At 44.3% G+C, this 14,300-nt stretch overlaps 1 protein-coding gene across 3 annotated transcripts in view; it reads left to right on the forward strand.

The window, feature by feature from the left end:
* The first annotated feature begins 3,184 nt into the window (after positions 1-3,184).
* The window catches only part of rsrc1 (arginine/serine-rich coiled-coil 1), a 385,706-nt gene continuing 374,590 nt past the window's right edge, over positions 3,185-14,300 (forward strand). Inside the window, exons 1-2 of one of the 3 annotated variants that reach the window (XM_078209009.1) lie at positions 3,185-3,287; positions 9,527-9,569. The gene's annotated coding sequence lies outside the window, so the exon portion shown is untranslated. Of the gene's footprint in view, positions 3,464-6,033; positions 6,103-9,526; positions 9,570-14,300 lie in introns of those variants that run through there. The other 2 variants (XM_078209010.1, XM_078209011.1) reach the window with 2 other exon arrangements.

A 14,300-nucleotide genomic window follows, 5' to 3' on the forward strand; every position in this document is an offset into this window, starting at 1 on the left:
CGGAGGTGTAGATCTAGTACTGATGCGCTATTGAAGTCAGACTATTTATACTTTGCAATGCTTTCCCAGCTGCGCCCCTTGTACTCAGCAATTACCTCCCCTTGTACTCTTGATGTGTCCCCACTCCTGGAACACAGTTATCATCAGCCCCTGGGCTGCAACTCATACCTAGCGGCTGCTATTGGCCATTAATCCACCACTGACAAGCATTCGTAATTAATTTAATTAGCGAGTATTACTGCTATTGTTATTACTTAGCTAAACACGGGGGAGCTGGGATGGCACTGGGGTGTGGCCAATAGGAATGACACATCTTCGAGCGCGGTGACTGGATCGTCCCTAAAGCCAGCGACATTAAAACACCAAAGCACGTTAAAATCAGGTAAACTTTTGATTTGCTTAAGGTAAATCAAAATGTTATTTACAGCGTATGTAATATATTTTAGCAGAGCTTTTAAACAATACATGCACAGAATATTTTTAAAAATGCATACATACTTTTGCTTGATAATCTGCTCATCTATTTTTTTCCTGAATTATGTCCGATTTGCTTTAAGTACTTCATAGACATTTTTGTTTGCTAATTTACTTTAAACGCATACCTGCATTGTAAATAATAGAATTTGGCCACGTTTCTGTATTGTTACTCGAAATAGAAGCGTGCAGATAAAAGTGATGTATCACTTAAGTCATTGCTGCTGTACTCTTGAATGCGCTTTAGACCTTCAGTTGGCAGGTATTGTATATAATAGCATGCAGACAAAACACGGTTGAATGGTATCTTTGATGTACATTTATATTTGAGGAAACCGCACACACTGAATTCATGTCAATTTATGCGGACATCCACCGGTCGGTGCAATGTTTGAGGAGATGCTTTATGTGTTTTATGCAGTCTTCATACTTCCTGCACACTTTCTAAAAGTATGAAATGGAGCACTGAAATAATCAAAGTAATGAACGAAATTAAATCTATTCATCAGATCCTTGTCCAAAACGGACTTTACTTTAAATGCAAAACTTAAAACATGAGAAATTTTGAAAGTATTGAATAATAAGGTGCTTACTGTAATATTGGTAAATCACAATCTTTGCAAATCTTATTTTTTCACTGAAATACCGAAATGACGTGCGTGTTTGACTGAATCTTAAGAAATGTAATTTACAATTAGCAGTGCCATAATACACAAATATTTAATTGCGGTTTAAAGATCGATTACTTGCATTTCTCACATATGGTTCATCAACTCAATATTTGTAAGTATAAAATCTCCATCCTTCGTATAAAATATATCGAATTATCACAAAGATGAAACTGGACCTTAACTATGTTATATCTTTTCAGCTGCATTATTCGATCTGAATGATTTGGACTAATATTTTGCTGCACCTTGCCAAAGGGATGCGTTTATTTAAATAGAATTCTCCATTCTTCACAAAGCAATATGATAAATTGTGTTACGCAATTTTAATTAAAAGAAACCGACTTGGGGAAAAGGGTGATCCATCCATTAATCCATCATTATATGAACTTTGATATGGAGATTAATTGTTTTAATGCAGTACGTCCGAATAAAAATTCAAGTGCACAAATTTGTTTCAGTGAAACAAACAATGCTGCAATTTCTATTAGCTAATATGTAGCATAAAATCCTGCAATTATAGATATTTTGACAAAATAAGCTTAAACAACTTTGCGATCAGCTAAACCGTCAAATAACGAACACAATCATTTCAGTGATGTTCAGAACTTTGCAAAGAAACTCTCTTTGTGGAAGAAAACAATATCATTTTTCAGAATACTTTATTCTTACTGATACATTAGGTAACACACATGCGCTTGAAACATAACGTTGTAATTCTCATATGCCTTGCTGAGTGCACCATAGATAAAATACAAACAGTTCTCAAAGTTGTTTAATACAGATAAATATTAATGGCCACGAAATTTAAGATGGTGTGTGGAAATCCATAGGGTACCACAATAAAAATTCTTGCGCATGCGAAAGCACAACTTCGTTCATAGATTGGGGATTGATTCAAAAACCATGCATAGTTGTTGGCATCAATATATTGCAAACATTAGAATTTACTTTTCATCAATTACTGCACGTTTCACTGAAGGTATTTCGGAAATAAATTGGTTCACCCAACAAACCGAATTGATTTATTAGCATTTGATAAGCATTCAATCTGATGTCCATGCAACTTCAAATGGAACATTATGCATTATGTTCATCCACGAGTCACATTTTCACCTGTAAACTGAAATTGTTTCTTTTTTAAGTAGGCGGAAATTGCACTATAAGTTTTTTATTGTTTATTTTTACTGCAGTAAGTGTACATAAACACTTGGGATTTTATGACGAGTAGTTACTTTAATTAGTTTGGGAGTTGTAGAAATATATTAATTTACAACACAGTGATCTCCCATCCCGAGGAGCAGATTCAGCATAACTTTCAATTTGTCCACCACATTAAAAAAAATCCTGGTAGAGCACTGAAACTTAACCATGTTCAACTTTCCCATAATTGTCACAGATACGACTGGGAACATATGGCATTTGTCGGCTATTCCAATTTCCAAAATAATCGTTCTGACCTTTTTGAATGCGAACGTACATACCTAAATATCTCGCTATTCCACCTCTTCGAAAAGTAAATGCTTGATACAGAGACACATACTTAACGAAGAAGTGTTGTTGCCCAGTCTCATGCGCAGAGGCAAACCCTCAGCAAGTACAAAAATAATTATTAATTCATGAAATATGAAACGGCTTCGGCACTGCTTCCAGTCATGCCGCTCAGCTTCTACAAGTAACAGAATAATAACAATGTAGATTTTCCAAAGCGATTTGTTTCCTTTTATAATTATAACATTTGTGTGTTGAGCATCTTGTTTTAGCTCGACTTCTCCAGACCTTTTTTGAACAAAAAATGCTGCATGTGTATCTAAGCAAATCTGCAGTTTATCCTTTTTCTTTTTAATTTTAATAACTATTGAGACGTCCCTTATTGCACTCTGAGCCTGGCAGCACTGCACACTGGCAGAGAGGCAGAGGTAGGTGTAAACTTCCCCAGCAGCATCAGCCTGGCCTGAGCGAGCTCGCCGCCTGAAGGTTCGGGGTCAGCGATCAATCAATCTATCAATCAATCACTCGGGGATTGCTTTGTCTGCCCTATTCGGGCTAGAGCGGATCGGCGTTCGGCTGAGCGGGTCTGTTCAGAGATGGCGCCCTCCTCGCGCCCGCTGCTCCTTTAGTTGAGGGCCGGCGGCGCTCGCGCAGGTATTTACCCGAAATCAAGTCGTGACTGAGGGAGGGGACAGGGAGAGCGGCCCGCCCGCCTTCCAGCTTTCACCCCCCACCCCCCCTCTCTGTCTGTATGAGGGGGGAGCTAGACAGCTGAGGCCTAAACACAGCGTCTCCGCCGCTTTACTCTATGTCAATGTGTCCAGCTCCGGGTGAGGGACCGCGGGGGACCGTAGAGAATATTGGGGGGGGGGGGGGGATGGTGGGGGAGGTATGAGGGTGGTGGGGGTACGGGGGGGGTGGGGTATGAGGGTGGTGGAGGAAATGGGGGTATGAGGGTTGTGGTGGACAATTGGGGGGTATGAGGGTGGTGGTGGACAATTGGGGGGTATGAGGGTGGTGGTGGACAATTGAGGGGTATGAGGGTGGTGGTGGACAATTGGGGGGTATGAGGGTGGTGGTGGACAATTGGGGGGTATGAGGGTGGGGGGGCACGGGGGGTATGAGGGTGGGGGGGCACGGGGGGTATGAGGGTGGGGGGGCACGGGGGGTATGAGGGTGGGGGGGCACGGGGGGTATGAGGGTGGGGGGGCACGGGGGGTATGAGGGTGGGGGGGCACGGGGGGTATGAGGGTGGGGGGGCACGGGGGGTATGAGGGTGGGGGGGCACGGGGGGTATGAGGGTGGGGGGCACGGGGGGTATGAGGGTGGGGGGGGCACGGGGGGTATGAGGGTGGGGGGCACGGGGGGTATGAGGGTGGGGGGGCACGGGGGGTATGAGGGTGGGGGGGCACGGGGGGTATGAGGGTGGGGGGGCACGGGGGGTATGAGGGTGGGGGGGCACGGGGGTATGAGGGTGGGGGGGCACGGGGGTATGAGGGTGGGGGGGGCACGGGGGTATGAGGGTGGGGGGGGCACGGGGGTATGAGGGTGGGGGGGGCACGGGGGGTATGAGGGTGGGGGGGCACGGGGGGTATGAGGGTGGGGGGGGCACGGGGGGTATGAGGGTGGTGGGGGCACGGGGGTATGAGGGTGGGGGGGTACGAGGGTGGTGGTGGGGGGGTACGAGGGTGGGGGGGTACGAGGGTGGTGGGGGGGTACGAGGGTGGTGGGGGGGTACGAGGGTGGTGGGGGGGCACGAGGGTGGTGGGGGCACGGGGGGTACGAGGGTGGTGGGGGGCACGGAGGGTACGAGGGTGGTGGGGGGCACGGAGGGTACGAGGGTGGTGGGGGGCACGGAGGGTACGAGGGTGGTGGGGGGCACGGGGGGTACGAGGGTGGTGGGGGCACGGGGGGGTACGAGGCTGGTGGGGGGCACGGAGGGTACGAGGGTGGTGGGGGCACGGGGGGGGATGAGGGTGGTGGGGGCACGGGGGGGGGGATGAGGGTGGTGGTGGGGGGCACGGGGGGGGTATGAGGGTGGTGGGGGGCACGGGGGGGGTATGAGGGTGGTGGGGGGCACGGGGGTTATGAGGGTGGTGGAGGCACGGGGGGTATGAGGGTGGTGGGGGGTATGAAGGTGGTGGGGGGCACGGGGGGGTATGAGGGTGGTGGGGCGGCCACGGGGGGGGGGGGGGGTATGAGGGTGGTGGTGGATAGTTGGGGGGTATGAGTGGTGGGCATGGGGGTGGTGGAGGACAGGGTATACGGTCTGAGGGGTGAGGGTGGTGGACGATGGTGGGGGGTATGCGGTGTGGCAGTGGGGGGTATGTGGTGTGGCGGTATGAGAGTGGGGGGATACGGTAGGGGGTATGAGGGTGGTGGGGGTATGAGGGTGGTGGGGGGGTATGAGGGTGGTGGGGGGGTATGAGGTGGACAGTGGGGGGTATGAGGTGGACGGTAGGGGGTATGAGGGGGACGGTGGGGGGGTATGAGGGGGACGGTGGGGGGGTATGAGGGGGACGGTGGGGGGGCATGAGGGGGGTGGTGGGGGGTATGAGGGGGCAGTGGGGGGGTATGAGGGTGGTGGGGGGGTATGAGGGTGGTGGGGGGGTATGAGGGTGGTGGGGGGACAGTGGAGGGGGTATGAGGGTGGTGGATGGTTGGGGAGGGTATGAGCGTGGTGGGGGTATGAGGGTGGTGGAGGATGACATGGTATGTGGTCTGGTGGGGAGTTTGAGGGGTTTGGGTGGTAGGGGATGTGGTGGAAAGGGTGGTGGTGAGGGAAGAGGGTGGCATTAGGTGGGCAGTAGCTGGTGATGTGTGGGACAACTGCTCTTGTGAGGGGGCAACTGGTGTGAGAGGGAGAGTTTGCGGTGGAGAGTGTGATGGTGGTGGATGGGGACGACAGTGGGTTTGGGAGTGGGGGTGGGGGGGGAGGCTGGTAGAGGCAGTGGGCTTCCGGGGGGGGAGCTTGAGACTGTCCTCCACCCAGTACACTGAGTCAGCTCCAGCCAGGGAGCTCTGTGTCTAGAGTGTTGGTCCCTGGTAGCCTTCTGCCTGTGATTTACAGCTTGTTATTTTGTTGCTTTAAAAATAACATCATTTATAGGCTGTGAGCATTGCTGGCTAGGCCAGCATTTACTACCCATCTCTAGTTGCCCTTGCGAAGGTGGTGGTGAGCTGCCTTCGTGGACTGCTGCAGTCAATGCTCAGCATGGACCAGCAAACCCATATCCGTTCTCTGCTTGCTCCAAAACCCAAATTCAAAATCCAATTGAATCCAATTCATGGTTCCCACAAGAGAATCAAACAAGATTCAAACTGACAAGATAAGGCACTGCAACCCATCTTGGGCTTGATTTGACACTTCCCGAGGTGTAGGTACACCCATAGTGCTGCTAGGAAGGGAGTTCCAGGATTTTGACCCAGTGACAGTCAAGGAACAGTGATACATTTCCAAGTCAGGATGGTAAGTGACTTGGAGGGAAACCTCCAGGTGGTGGTGTTCCCAAGTATCTGCTGCTCTTGTCCTAGATGGTAGTGGGTTTGGAAGAAGCTGCCCGCAAAATGCAGCGATGTGGCAACATTTCTGAAATGCAAATCAAAAATTCTTGTTTACAAAAGCAGATGTCTCTGCTCAAAGCGCAGACGTGGGCTTTATTGTCACAGACTTTAGAGCAATTTGAATCTGTTGCGTCGTTTGAAATTTGTTTTTTTTCTAGTGTTCATTGGTTGCATTTCAGTTTCAAAACATTTTCAATTTACCTATAAACAATTATTTTTGTTGCTGGCAAGAGAAGAGGCTGGAAAACATAATATTTAAGCTGTGGATGAATTTGAACCTGTCCCAGAGTATCAGCCCTGCACATCTGGGTTACTCGCCCAGTGACATTATCACTGTACCGCTCTCTCTCCAAATTCAAAGTAAAAGGCACTCTGTACAGTGTCAACAATGTTTATTTGCTCAAATGTTTGAAAATGATCCTCGAAATGTTTGAAAATAATCCTTCAGTGTACCCATGCTTCCCAGACCTACAATCCTTTTACAAAAGCAAAATATTGTGGATGTTGGAAATCTGAAATAAAAACAGAAAATGCTGGATACACTCAGCATGTCAGAGAGCATCTGTGGAAAGAGAAACAGAATTAATGTTTCAGACCTTTTTATCAGAAATCTTTCCTCCTTGCTTTTGAGAAGGTGGTGATGAGCCACTTCCTTGAACTGTTGCAGTCCATGTGGTGTAGGTACATACAGGTAGGCAGGGAGTTCTAACAGTTACCTTGCACAGTGGGGGAAGAAATATATTATAGTTCTAAGTCAGGTGCAAATTGGAGGGGCATTTACATGTGTTCCCTTGCTGTCCTTGTTCATCTAAGTGGTGGAGGTTGTGGGTTTCAAATGTGCTGTTGAAGAAGTCATTGCAAGTTGCTGCAGTACATCTTGGAGATGGTGGAGGAAGTGCATGTTTAAGGTATAGATGGGATGCTTTGTCTTGGATGGTGTTGAATTTGAGTTTTATCACTCATCTAGGCATGTGCAGAGAGCATTGCACCACATACGAACATAAGAAGTAGGAGCAGGAGTAGGCCATCTGGCCCCTCGAGCCTGCTTCACCATTCAATAAGATCATGACTCATCTTTTTGTGGACTCAGCTCCACTTACCAACCTGCTCACCATAACTCTTAATTCCTTTACTGTTCAAAAATTTATCTATCCCTTGCCTTAAAAACATTCAATGAGGTAGCCTCAACTGCTTTGCTGGGCAGGGAATTCCACACTCCTGACTTGTGTCTTGCAGATGGTGGGCAGACTTTGGAGATGAGTTACTTACCTCTGACATGCTCTTGTCACAGCATTTATAATTGACACCAATATATAGTTTAAAATGCCAAACATTATTTTAATGAGACGTATTTCACCTAATGTTTTACAGCACCCAGTCCTCCACTCTAGTATTATAAGACTCTGCACACCAACCACAAGTTTGGAAGGATAAAATCAAAAAATTTATTGCCAGGTTTTTTTTTCCAATTCAGGCAGACATTGTTTGAAAAGTCCATGTAGACATATTGTGCTGTATTGAAATCTGAGGGGGAAAACCTGAATATCAGAATGCAGCTGTATAAAAATTCCACATCTTCATGGTGACACTCTGAAAGTGTGGTGTTAGTACTGGTTCTGGACTAATTTTAAAATTATTTCATATATGTAAAAGGAATTTGTCAGTTTATTGTATTACATTATTTAGAGGACTTTCAGGATCAGTTTTAGAGTTGTGAATGCAATTAAAATAACACAGCTAAAATTAATAACAATGGGTAGTAGTTCACATTAAACAATGTAGTAGTTATTATGTTCACTTCAATTTTTGTAGTATTAATATTATTGGACAGTTTCTGATTTTAGAAAATAGCATAGAAACTGTTCAAAAACACAACTACAGGGTGGCACGGTGGCACAGTGGTTAGCACTGCGACCTCACAGCGCCAGGGACCCGGGTTTGATGTCCGGCTTGGGTGACTGTGTGGAGTTTGCACATTCTCCCCGTGTCTGCGTGGGTTTCCTCCGGGTGCTCCGGTTTCCTCCCACAGTCCAAAAATGTGTGGTTTAGGTTGATTGGCCATGCTAAATTGTTCCTCAGTGTTAGGGGGATGTCAGGGGGATTAGTAGGGTAAATATATGGGGTGACGGAGATAGGGCCTGGGTGGGATTGTTGTCGGTGCAGGCTTGATGGGCTGAATGGCCTCTTGCACCATAAGTATTCTATGATTCTACTGAAATTAGCAGCCTGGTGGTACAGTGGTTAACACTGCTGCCAGGGACCCGGGTTCAATTCCTGGCTTGGGTCACTATCCGTATGGAGTCTGTATGCACTCCCTGTGTCTGCTTGGGCGTCCTCCGGGTGCTCCAATTTCCTCCCACAGTCCGTAAAGATGTGCTGGTTAGGTACATTGGCCATGCTAAATTCTCCCTCAATGAACAGGGGCCGGAGTGTGGCGACTAGGGGATTGCAGTGTTAATGGAAGCCCAGTTATGACGCTAATAAATAAACTTGAACTTACAGGAATAAACTACTGCCTACATTTTTGGATATGTCTCATTGACTAAGGGATTTTCACAGTAACATCATTGCAGTGTTAATGCAAGTCTACTTATGACTAATAATAAAAACTTTAATCGTAAACTTGACTGGGTAGCGCTTTTCATCTTACAAGATGGCAATGCCCTTTTTAAAGCATCTTGAAGCATTTGAATACTTTGTGTAAACATTTGGATGTTCAGAGATCATAAAAAGTGCTATATAAATGCAGGTTCTTCATTTTTTGTAATTGTCTTATAACAGTTTGCACTGTTTTTTCAAGTGGAAGATCAGTGGGGCGCTATGGTGCACAGTGGTTAGCACTGCTGCCCTACAGCGCCAGGGATCTGGGTTGAATTCCAGCCTTGAGTGACTGTCTGTGTGGAGTTTTCACATTTTCACCGTGTCTGCATGGGTTTCCTCTGGGTGCTCTGGTTTCCTCTTGCAGTTCAAAGATGTGCAGGTTAGGTGGATTGGCCATGCTAAATTTCTCCTTGATGTCCAAAGATATGTAGGTTAGGTGGATTAGCCATGGTAAATGCGTGGGTTACAGGGATAGGTTGGAGCAGAGGTCCTGGGTAGGATGTTCCTTCGGAGAGTCAGTGCAGACCTGATGGGCTAAATGGCCTCTTTCTGCACTGTGGGGATTCTATGATTCAATTAAAGACATTTCTCAGAACTGAAGCAGAAATGAAAACCCTGATGTGTATTTATTTTTTACTGCCACGTCATAGAGTTAAATATGTGCCTTCCTGAAAGTGGATTAAATGCCTCAAATGTGAAAAGAATTTAAAATATGTTTTGTTTTTTAGGATACTTGGGAGCAAATTATTTTGACACTTGGATTCGTTTCAGGTAAGTGAAAATTGGAGATATATTCATATAGAATGGTATTACTTTGTGTCTGTCTTCACAGAGGAAGATACAGAAAATCTCCGAGAAATACAAGGGAACCAAAGGATTGAAAGACATTAGTATTAATAAAGATGTAGAACACACAAAAAAAATGGATCAAATGTAGATAAATCCTCTGGACCAGATGAGCTGCATCCCAGATTGTTGAAGGAGGTGGCTGATGAGATTGTGGGTGCTTTCAAAATTCTATAGATTTCCTGCAGACTGGAAAGTAGCAAATGTAACTCCACTATTTATAGAAGGAGAGAGAAAATAGAACTACAGATCTCTAAATTTGACAACAGTAGTAGGGCAAATGTTAGAATCTATTATAAAGGATGTGATAACTGGACACTTGGAAAATAATATATGATTGGGAAGAGCCACCGTGAATTTATGAAAAGGCAATCATGTTTGGCAAACACTGAAGCTCTTTGAAGGTGTTTCTTGTAGCATTGATAAAAGAGAACTAATGGGTGATGGTGCATTTAGATTTTAAGAAGTCTTTTGATAAGGTCCCACAGAGAAGGTTAGTAAACAAAATTAGAGCACATGAGATTAAAGGTATGGATTGAGAATTGGGTAATACACAGAAAATAGAGTAGGAATAAATGAGTTATTTTCACAGGCTGTTGCCAATGGGGCACTGAAAGGGTCAGTGCTTGGGCCACAGCTGCTAACAATCTATATAAATGATTTGGATGTGGAGACCAAATGTAATTTTTCAAAATTTGCTGATGACACAAAACTAGGTGGGAATGTGAGTTGTGATGAGGATGAAAGGTGTCTTTAAGGGGATCTGGAAAGGTTAAGTGAATGGACTCTTACAACTATCCATCAGCATCATGGTCCTTTTTATTTATGTGGTCCATGTTATGTGTAGTGGGTATGTCCGTGCAAATTTGATTTGCTTCCTGTACGCAATAGATGTTAAATCAACATGAAACTTGACAGATAAGATCAGTAAGTAGGGGCTGACAGTAAGCATGAAAGAAGCTGAGTTAGAAGTGGTTAAGCGAGGTGAAGCCCAACCACCCTACTATGCCCCATGTCAATTATCGCTATCAATTGTACATGTTCTAAAAAAAATATTTGTGGTACCGATAGTCCGGTTGAGCATTGGGAAAGGAATTTGATTAAGGGGTTAAAATGTGAAGGGTTATGACAGAGTGAAGAAGGAGAAACTGTTTCCATTGACTGAAGGATTGATAATTGGAGGATACAGATTTTGAGTTATGATCTGGATTGCAAAGCCTGAAAGTGTAGTGGAAGCAGCTTTGATCATAATTTTCAAAATGGAGATGGATAAATACTGGAAGGGGAGAAAATTACAGAACTTATCAATAATGATCATGGAGGTAGGACTAATTCGCTGTCAAAGAGCTGACAAACCCATGATAAATGCATGGCCTCCTACATTGTAAGTACTCATTTGACCCATCTTAATAGATGTTCCCTTTTCAGAACGCTAAAAGACACATTCAAAAGAAATGAATTATTGGAGGACCTTTTCTCTCGATTAAAAGACTCCCTATGGCACTCCTATTATGTATTTATTTAAAAAATGTGAAGAATTGTAATAAAACATACATTTTGTTTCAAGTTTTCATCGTAGGAAATGGTGTGATCAAGTCTTGCAGAAAATGCAACTTGATAATTTACACTTCCATGTTTTTCATGAGTTTTACGATGAGCACAATTTTTGAACATTTCCTCATGCATAATATATTTTGAGCTCCAGTGGTATAACCTGTACAGTGACCTGTGCTTAACCTGCAGCATAATGAACTTCTGTATGGGGTTAGTAACCTAAAGTTTCCCTTATAATAGTGTTCTTAATCTCAGCCCTCTCACTGTGTCTAAACCCTCTGCATAGGGGCAGAATGTGTAACATCTGGGCAACCTGTCCACATACCTAATATGATACTATAGTGATTATGCTATTGGATTAATAAATAAGAGAACATCAATTCAAATTTCACCATAAAATTTCACCACGCTCAAAGCAGCGTCGCAGGTGGAGGCTGTGGTTAAGAAGGCATATAGAATACTGGCCTTCATCAATAGAGGAATTGAGTTCAGAAATCGAGAGATAATGCTGCAGCTATATAGGACCCTGGTCAGACCCCACCTGGAGTAGTGTGCCCAGTTCTGGTTGCCTCATTACAGAAAGGATGTGGAAGCCATAGAAAGGGTGCAGAGGAGATTTACAAGGATATTGCCTGGATTAGGTGGCATGCATTATGAGGATAGGTTGAGAGAGCTAGGTCTTTTCTCCTTGGAGAGGCGAAGGATGAGAGGTGACCTGATAGAGGTGTATAAGATGTTGAGGGGTATTGATAGAGGGGATTCTCAGAGGCTTTTACCCAGGGCTGAAATGGTTGCCACAAGAGGTCACAGGTTTAGGGTGCTGGGGAGTAGGTACAGAAGAGATGTTAGGGGTAAGTTTTTCACTCAGAGGGTGGTGGATGCGTGGAATGGGCTGCCGGTAGTGGTGGTGGAGGCGGATTCGATAGGGTTTTTTAAGAGACTTTTGGATACGTTCATGGAAGTTAGTAAGATAGAGGGTTATAGGTAAGCCTAGTAGGTAGGGACATGTTCGGCGCAACTTGTGGGCCGAAGGGCCTGTTTGTGCTGTAGCTTTTCTATGTTCTATAAATTCTGAATTTGAATTGAGTTATAAAAATCTGAAAACGAAGAGCAGATTAGAAAACTCACACTACTTGCATCTCATATGCTTATCCCTCGCAATGGCCTATAATTCAATTATAAATGCTTAAAACATAATAAACAGGCTGGCTGTTTTAGTCAATTCAATAAGTTTTTCACACTGTGTTAAAGTGCAATTAAGTGCCCTTACTATTCACTTGGGCAGCTGAATCCCTCTGAGCACTGTGCACCCTTTTAAAAATACCCCAGGAAGAGCTGATTGAAGCTGCCCAAAGTCTCCACATTCCAACTGCAGAAGTTGACAGTGTGAACAGCTGATGGAGACCTCAGGCAGTATTAATCAGCTGTTTGCTAAAAACATATGATCTTGCTGGCTGTTTAATCATTTGATTTTGGATCAATTTAGCATAAGGCGATGTATATCCCATCACTTTTCAATTAGAATAGGGGCCCACAATCCTTCCTCCTAAATTTGTTTGATGAAGGAAATGGGAATGGAGGCAGTGACAATGCAAAGTTTCATGATCACCCCATCCTACTCTCCACCACTCCCTAACTAGCAGCTCTGGCAGGAGGAAACTGGCTATGCACTTGGAATCTAAGATGCTTACATTAAATAAATGCAGCATTGCATAAATGGGAGTGTAATAAGGGTTGTTTCATTTTTGAGTAAAAGCCCACCAACTAATTAATTTCTTGTGAATTATGCATCTTTTAATGCTCTGATAAAGGAATATCTATTTAGATGGGATGAAAGAGTGAGTACTTAGAATCATAGACTGTTACAGCGTGGAAGGAGGCCCTATGCCCATCATGCAAGTTGGTTCTTTGACAGCTATCCAGTTATTCCACTTTCCCGCTCTTAATAGCCCTTTAATTTCCTCCCCTTCAAGTATTCAACTCCCTTTTGAAAGTTATGATCAAATCTGCTTTCAGGCAGCCCAGTCCAGATCACAACTCAAATCTGTGTATTGCTGAAAAGAGAGACGTGTTGCTGCAGCTTTTTTATCTTGCACTCATCAGGACAAATACACGAATGCAAATTTCAAACGATCACAACAATTTATACTACAGGAGAAAAGGGTGCTGATTGGTTGGCAAGTTGACTCTGACTGAGGCGTTGCCATGGAGAAAGCGATGGGGACCTATATGCTCTTCTTTGAATTACCTCAGAGCTTGGGGAGCCTTTAGTTTTTTTGTTGCTTTCTCCATGGCAATTAGAGTTGACTTGTCACCCAATCTGCACCCTTCTGGAACATAAATTATTGTATTTGTTTGAAATTTGGGATTCTTGTGTTTGTCCTACTGAAGGCAAGATGAAAAGCTTTTGCAATATTTCTTTTCAGCAATATTCAAGTTCTGTACTGCCAAGCAACTGTCATCTGTTTCCTTTTAATTGTCAAACTTTCAGCCAATGGAAACAGATTCCCCTTCTACCCCTTCACGATTTAACCCATTATTAAATCTCCCCATGACCTTTGCTTTAAGAAGAACAAATCCAGGTTCACTCCACATAATTAAAGCCTCTCACCTGTGTATGCAGAATTTCTAGAATGATATCATCCCCCAAGGCTTTCACATCCTCCCTAAAGTGTGATGCCTAAAATGGGGCACAATACTTCAGCAGAGGCCGAAGCAGTGATTTATGAAGGCTTTGCATAAATTCCTTGCTTATACTCAGGCTCTATTTTATAAAACCAAGACTTGATGCCTTTTTAGCAACTCTCAACCAACCCTGTCACTTTCAAATCCTGAGATGTTCTTATTCCTTCATTTTTAAAAAAAATTGTCATATATTTTATCTTGCTGTACCTCATTCTTACTTCCAAAACACATTGCTTCAGAAATATATGTTGAATTTCATTTGCCTTGTGCCTGTCCATTTCACCAGCCTGTTTATGCCCTTCTGAAGTTGGCTACTATCCTTATCATTTTACTCTTTTTCCATGCTTTGCATCATCTGTAAACCTTGAAATTATGCCTTTTATACGTAAGTCCAGGTTTTGGTATATCAAAAGGCAG

This window comes from Mustelus asterias, chromosome 3 (assembly GCF_964213995.1).
Source record: "Mustelus asterias chromosome 3, sMusAst1.hap1.1, whole genome shotgun sequence".
Taxonomy (NCBI): Eukaryota; Metazoa; Chordata; class Chondrichthyes; order Carcharhiniformes; family Triakidae; genus Mustelus; species Mustelus asterias.